This window comes from Gallus gallus, chromosome 2 (assembly GCF_016699485.2).
Source record: "Gallus gallus isolate bGalGal1 chromosome 2, bGalGal1.mat.broiler.GRCg7b, whole genome shotgun sequence".
Taxonomy (NCBI): domain Eukaryota; kingdom Metazoa; phylum Chordata; class Aves; order Galliformes; family Phasianidae; genus Gallus; species Gallus gallus.
In genome coordinates this window covers 19583539-19590059 of record NC_052533.1, presented here as the reverse complement: position 1 = coordinate 19590059, position 6521 = coordinate 19583539, and positions in this window count along the sequence as shown.

Here is a 6521-nt window from a genome sequence, read left to right as displayed (position 1 = left end):
CATCCGGTTCCAATACCTCAACACCCTTTTGGAGAATTTTCCAAATATCCAACCTGAACCTCCCCGGTGCAACTTAAGGTCATTACCTCTCATCTATTGCTGTTACCTCCTTTCAGGTGATATTAGAGAGGGATGAGTTTTCCCCTGAGCCTACTCTTCTCCAGACTGAGCAATCCCGGTTCCCTCAGCCGTTCCTCATAAGATTTATGCTCCAGACCCCACACCAGCTTTGCTGCCCTTCTCTGGACACTCTCCAGTGACTTGATGTCTTCCTTGAAGTGAAGGACCCCAAACTGAACACAGTACTTGAGGTGCAGCTTCATCAGTTCCAAGCAATTACCCACTCAAATGGCAGCAACAGAAAATACCAGAGATCTTAAAAAACACACTAAGCTAAGAGATTATTTGGTGAGAGGAGGAGTGGATGGGCCGTACCCTGAGGAAATCAGCCCAGAGGTCAGCTGCTGGCACAACTGGAGGGAGAGGAGCTCTGTAGCCTGGCGTGTCCCAGGATCACCCTGTGGATATGCAAGAGGCTGAAGCAGACACCTGACAAGGGCACAAAGTCCTTCCTAGGGCCTGAAAAGAACCCAGCTGATGGACTGAAGGATAAGATTTGTATATGTATGTTGTCTTAAACTGTGAATCTGCAAGCTTTGTGCATGGAAACAGCAACTGGACAGGGAGTGGCGCTAGCTCAGAACCTGGAGCAGTACTGCTGTGAGCTGTGGTACTGAGACATAGCCCAGCTGAGGTGCAAGCCATATTCGCTCCCCTGATTGTCTCAGTTTGTGCTAGCAGCCAGCAGCTCTGTGTGGTGGACATGCAGCCTGGGGCTCCTTATCTCCACAGCACAGCACTACAACCACTGCCATGTGGACCAAATCTCTTAAACACAGGCACACAGATACAAAAGTGAGCCATTTCAGAGCCAGTTCTGAAATGCTACTTTATCAATCGCAACAGATTTCAAGAATTTGAGTCTACCTCCTTTAGCATGGGGAAAAGCATCTCATTGTTTAAACACTCAGGTCTCAGTCTACAGATAAAGTTAGCAGATGTGCCACTCAGGATCTCAGTCTCTCCTCGTCCTCACCAAAGCACACAAGCAGATGTTCAGCCTTCAGCTTCATACCGTGCAGGCAACGAGTACTGCAGCAAATGACACCATATATGTGCTGCTAAGACCACAGTAAGTACCAGAGTTATGTGTATACACAGGCACTTTTCACAATCAAGTAGTCATTAATTGGGAATCCTGTAGTTAGAAAACCTAGACAGTGGAATTTACACGCAGGACTAAATGACCTAATTCAAAACCTTTTGCCAACTTTGCGCTTGAGGTGAAAGTGAAGAAACAACGTAGCAGGTAAAAATGTGGTTAATATGAGCCTAGCTTTCATCTTAATGTAGCACTTGTAAGTTACTTCCAACTGGGTAGCTTTCAAAAACATTTTCCATATTTACTAATTCTGGGTGTCCCTGTTACCTAGCTAATATATATATGCCCACAGCTTTCACTTCTTTCTTCAGACCTTCCCAGCTTCTTTGTTTTCACAATGCAGTGTTGAAATGGATACAACAAATTAAAATGTGTTATGAGAGAAGTGTTTTTGTCTGAACTGAATTTGCCAGCTTGGGACTTCACTAATGGCTTTCTGATCTTAAATTATGGCACAGAGGAACTCATTACTTCATCTGAATTCTTAACATTAATTGTGATTTTTTGAAATATTATTAGTTAGCCATTTATCTCTGAAGGTTTTTCCACAGCATATTCAAGGGAACAAATACTCTTTGTTTTCTGAAGTAGGAGTTTTCAGTTTTAAAATACCTCCTTGGATGTTTTTCATACTCTTGTACAGGATCTTGTGAAATTTCATGAGCAATGGTTGATATATTTTCATTAAAATTCTATATTACTCTCATTATTTATTTTCTCAAAATCATTGATTCTGGATACACAAATTATTTGAAATATAATCATATGTCTTGATCTGATTTAGTCAATTAAAAACTTAAATAGTGAGAATAAGAATTATTTTTGTTCTAGCACTGTATTTTTCATTTGGTTGCTCTTTGTTTCTTTCTCCCATATTTTGATCCATGGAGATATTTTGTTCCTTAGACCACAACTGTTTCTTATCGTTGGTAGTTCCCATGTTGTTTGTCTTCACTGAATGTTGCTGACACACCTTGCTAGGAAAAAGCGTTGAGAGGACAGATTTGTACATAGTACTTGCTCACTACTTTAGGTTTGTAGTAGTAATCAGCGAGGTATTCAAGAGTAAATACAAGTAATCACAATTTTAGCTACGTCTAGATTGAACAACACAGCATTTATGCACTTTTTGTTAATTTCATCCAGGTGCATCTATCTGTGATGTCCTTTACTGCTATTGGAATAGGACAGGAGATGCTTTCAAAAGGTGTGATGTAGCATAGATTGCATGTCTTGTGGAAAGTACTAGATGTCTTTCTGCTTGGTACATCTGAAGCAGTTAAAGTTTTGTACTGTAATAGCAAGATGAATGATTCACATTAAGCCTCTGACTATATAGTTTATCAGCCAGTGAAGGAAAACAAGTGTCACTAACACAGGCTGAAGTACAAGTTTATGTTCCTAATTTGAAAATATAAAAGCGTAAAAATTCTGGTGTGAACATTTAGAGCTCATTGTATGAAAACTGTGGGTTCTATGTATTCAAAACACATCAGTTTGAGCTGCCTTTGTGTATTGTCCTATTTCATCCTCTTCAGAAACAAAAGTATAATTCAAACTGCAGTGTTGAAGGATGCACACTTGTGAAAGGGAGATGAATACCTCCTTTATGAGATTGCTTTATCCAAGCTCAGTGTGCTTTTTGCTATAATAGACATATTGGATTCTGTACAATAAATATTTTCCTTATGGGATATTTTGGACTCTACCACTGTTTAACAATCCTGACATTTTGTTGCACTGTTAGGCTTGGATAGATTGATATATAGACAGTCACACAGTCTGTGTAATCGGCTTTTCTGCAATCCATGCTGGCAGGCTTTATCAAAAAACTAACTCTGCTAATGTTCTAATTATATGGAGGGACATACTAGATGCTTAAATCTCAAAATGAGTACCATTAACTTCAACAATACCATTCATATGGGTAAAGCAGAGTATATGTTTAAAGTGAACTGTTAGTAGAAGTAAATTCTCTGCCCAATAGTATGTAACATTCCTCTTAAACAAAGAAGCTTTGTTATGTGGTCAACACATATCATGCAGCTTTGTCACAGGGCTCACAGAACACACAATTCAGTAATACTAAAAACACCTTTTGATTTCCAGTATGTTTCTACAATAACTTGCTTGCATGACCACTACAATCTCGATAGAGGATATTGTGACCATTGCTAGTTTCAGAGCACACACTATCTTTGCCATTTAGCTTTATGTCAAGTACTTGAGTTCATAAGGACTCTTTATCAAGGGCATAGAGTTCCAATGTAGCACTCATTATGGTCAGTGGATGTATTTCTATTTTCTTTGTTAGTAGAGTGGTTGAGATTAATTTTAACCTTGTCATTGGTTGAAATCTGGTCCAAGTGTTCAGCAAAGAAGAGTGACCATATTGGGTGTAGTTGGTTTGGCCACACTAAGAACAGCTGTTGGTGCCAAAAAAAGCATTAGGACAAGTGGTTCCCCATGGCAGCATCAGGAAACTGGCACAGAGTGATGCTGCTGCCAGCATCCCAGGGAAGCTCAGGCACCCAGCAGCTCACACATTATCTGCTTCCTACAGGAATATCACAAAGCATCATTATAAGCTTACTAAAGCAAATAGTGTAACCACTACCTTGTGTTTACCTTTGGTGAACTTGTTATCATTTAAGAAAACTGCAATGTAAACATATAAAATGCTATGTAATGTGAGCTGCAGGTAGTGCTTTGAGTATGGAAAAAAAATAGGACTGCATAAAGTCTATTTTCTGGCATCAACATTTACAAATATTAACTAAAAATTTACACATCACAATTTTTAATGTGGTCAGGACAAATAACAATATAAAGTTTATTATTTGATTACTTGCCCAGATCTAAAGTTATATGTATTTGAGGGAACTCCAGCTGCATGCTTCATGTAATTCTACTTGCATACTTCATGTATACTGAAGCCAAAAAGGACAATTAAATAGTCTTACCCTCACCTCTTGTATAACACAAGACACCAGACTTACTATCTTGGTATGTTTCATATATTCTGTTTATTTAAAGAAATATACAAGAATACCATAAGTAAGCCATGCAATTTGGGCACTTACAAAATACTAAGACACAAAATACACTTATAGATGGAGAGTAAATCACTGTAGTCTTGAGCTTGGAATATCTACATGTGGCCCGTGACTGGGATAAATTTTGTCTTAGTCATATCATTGTATTCTTATGCACTACAGCATCTGTTATACCATCCAAAACATCTTGTACTTGCTCCGTCAAAGGCAAAACCTGTGATTAAATGGTTTGCTGGCACTTTCTCCATTCTGAACCTTTCTCCTTTCTTTTGATTTTATTTTCTGCTCAGCTTCCAGTTCTAAAAGCGATATATGCAATACACTGCAGTGAAAATACTGTTAAAATCAAGGTCACTGAGACTGATCCCAGAGACTACCATTGGTCTTCATATCAGTCTCCTTGTTAACAATATACTGAACTGACATTTTCCTGGATTTATACACCTTATCTTCACAGTGCAGCAGCTAGAAAACTAATACGTGCTAAAATAAATGGGGATGCCAAGTATAATACTCCTCCAGGGAATGGGAACTGCAGTGAACCTTCTTTCCAATGGACACAATGGTTTTGTTTTCCTCTAAAAAATAAGCTTGTCTAATGTAGATGTGTATCAACTGAGAGATTTTTAAAAATATTAGAACTTCCCTAGCAGACTCATTTACAAGGGACTGTTTCTATGTATCTTTTCCTAACAAAAGACTACAGGGAAATGTTTCACAGTGAAGCATCAGAACCTGGCACTGTGCTTCAAAAGGATAAACTCTTGTCAAAAATGTAATAACAAATAATAAGTTAGATAAACAAACAACAGCTTCACAAATGAACAGTGACCTAGAAATCAGGGTTCTACATGGCTTATCAAGTAACAAAACAACAACAACAACAAAAGGGTCACTGCACTAACATTTGCATGTAGTTGCACAATTGTTTCACCAGTATGAGATGACTATTGAGTGGCCTAGAAGTAATATATTGTTGGTTTGGGTAAATGTCTTAGTGCGTAGCTGTCCATCCTCACCAAATGGTCTGTCAGTGCATGTTGTCAGTTTTGCTACAGAATACGAAGAGACTGAACTGCATGGTCTGCTTCTGATTTTAAAATGTTGTCAGTGACAATGATGAGAAGATTTTAAACTTCACTGCTGTTAAATTAGAAAATTAATGTGTTTACAGTAGTCTTTTACAAAACCATTCTAACTCTGTGTTAGCTAATAGATAAACTATGCTGTATTTCCTAACTACTCTCCATCTTAAGTTTAGAAAATACTGAGGTGGCAATGCTTTGCATTTTCTTTTTGTATTTTAAACAAAAAATGTAATCTTTATGACTGTCCTACATATTGTATCATTTTTTCTCTATAAAAACATACTTGCATACATACATAAGTTCTTAAGCAGTGGTTTCTAATACTGCTAGTACTGTCGAAATGTTACATATATAGTGACATGACTTGAATATGTATCAAAGGCAAATTATTTGATAGTGACTCATGGCAAAATTAATTTTAGAAGTATTTTACTTCTTTAAAACTCAGGAAGTGAGTTGCACTGGCAATTAACTGAATTCACTCCTTTTCACATAGCAATATCTGAACAGTAGTGTGATACATAAAAGGGTAAGGCTGCCAAAACAGATGTCTGCACCAATGTTTGGACATGCCCTATTTGAACAGAAGTAGCACATATTTTAAAAGAAAAGAAATAATTAACTCCTATAAGGCTATCTAAAGGCAAGTACTACACCAGAGAACTGTTGGGCAGATGAGTTCCTCTATGAAATTAATAGCCCTCTGCAGAAGGCATCTTCGGTAGGAGGTTTGAAATAGAAATGGATGAATAATCCCCTGGACATACCTGTTTTTCTTGATCCAATTTGGTGAAGCTGGTATACAGTCCTCAGCAATTCCTTCCCAGCTCTTCTTTTGCATGGGATCCAATTGCAAGGTGAGGAAGATGAGTGACATGATCCAACAGGGAACTCTTCTGTGGTGAGGTATTTTTCAGTTGGATCAGCTGATTATGCAGCCACAAATGAATGGATCAAATTCCAAACCTGATACGAGAAATATGGTGGCAGCACATAGTTGTGGGTACTGTGGGCACAGAGAGTGCAGTACTGCTACAGTCCGTATCAGCTGTAGTTACCCTGAAATTAGATGCAATTTGACACTGCACCCTTGGACTAGATTCCGTACTTTGAGATAGTTGACTTAGGCAGTATGAGACCCATTTCAAATACAGT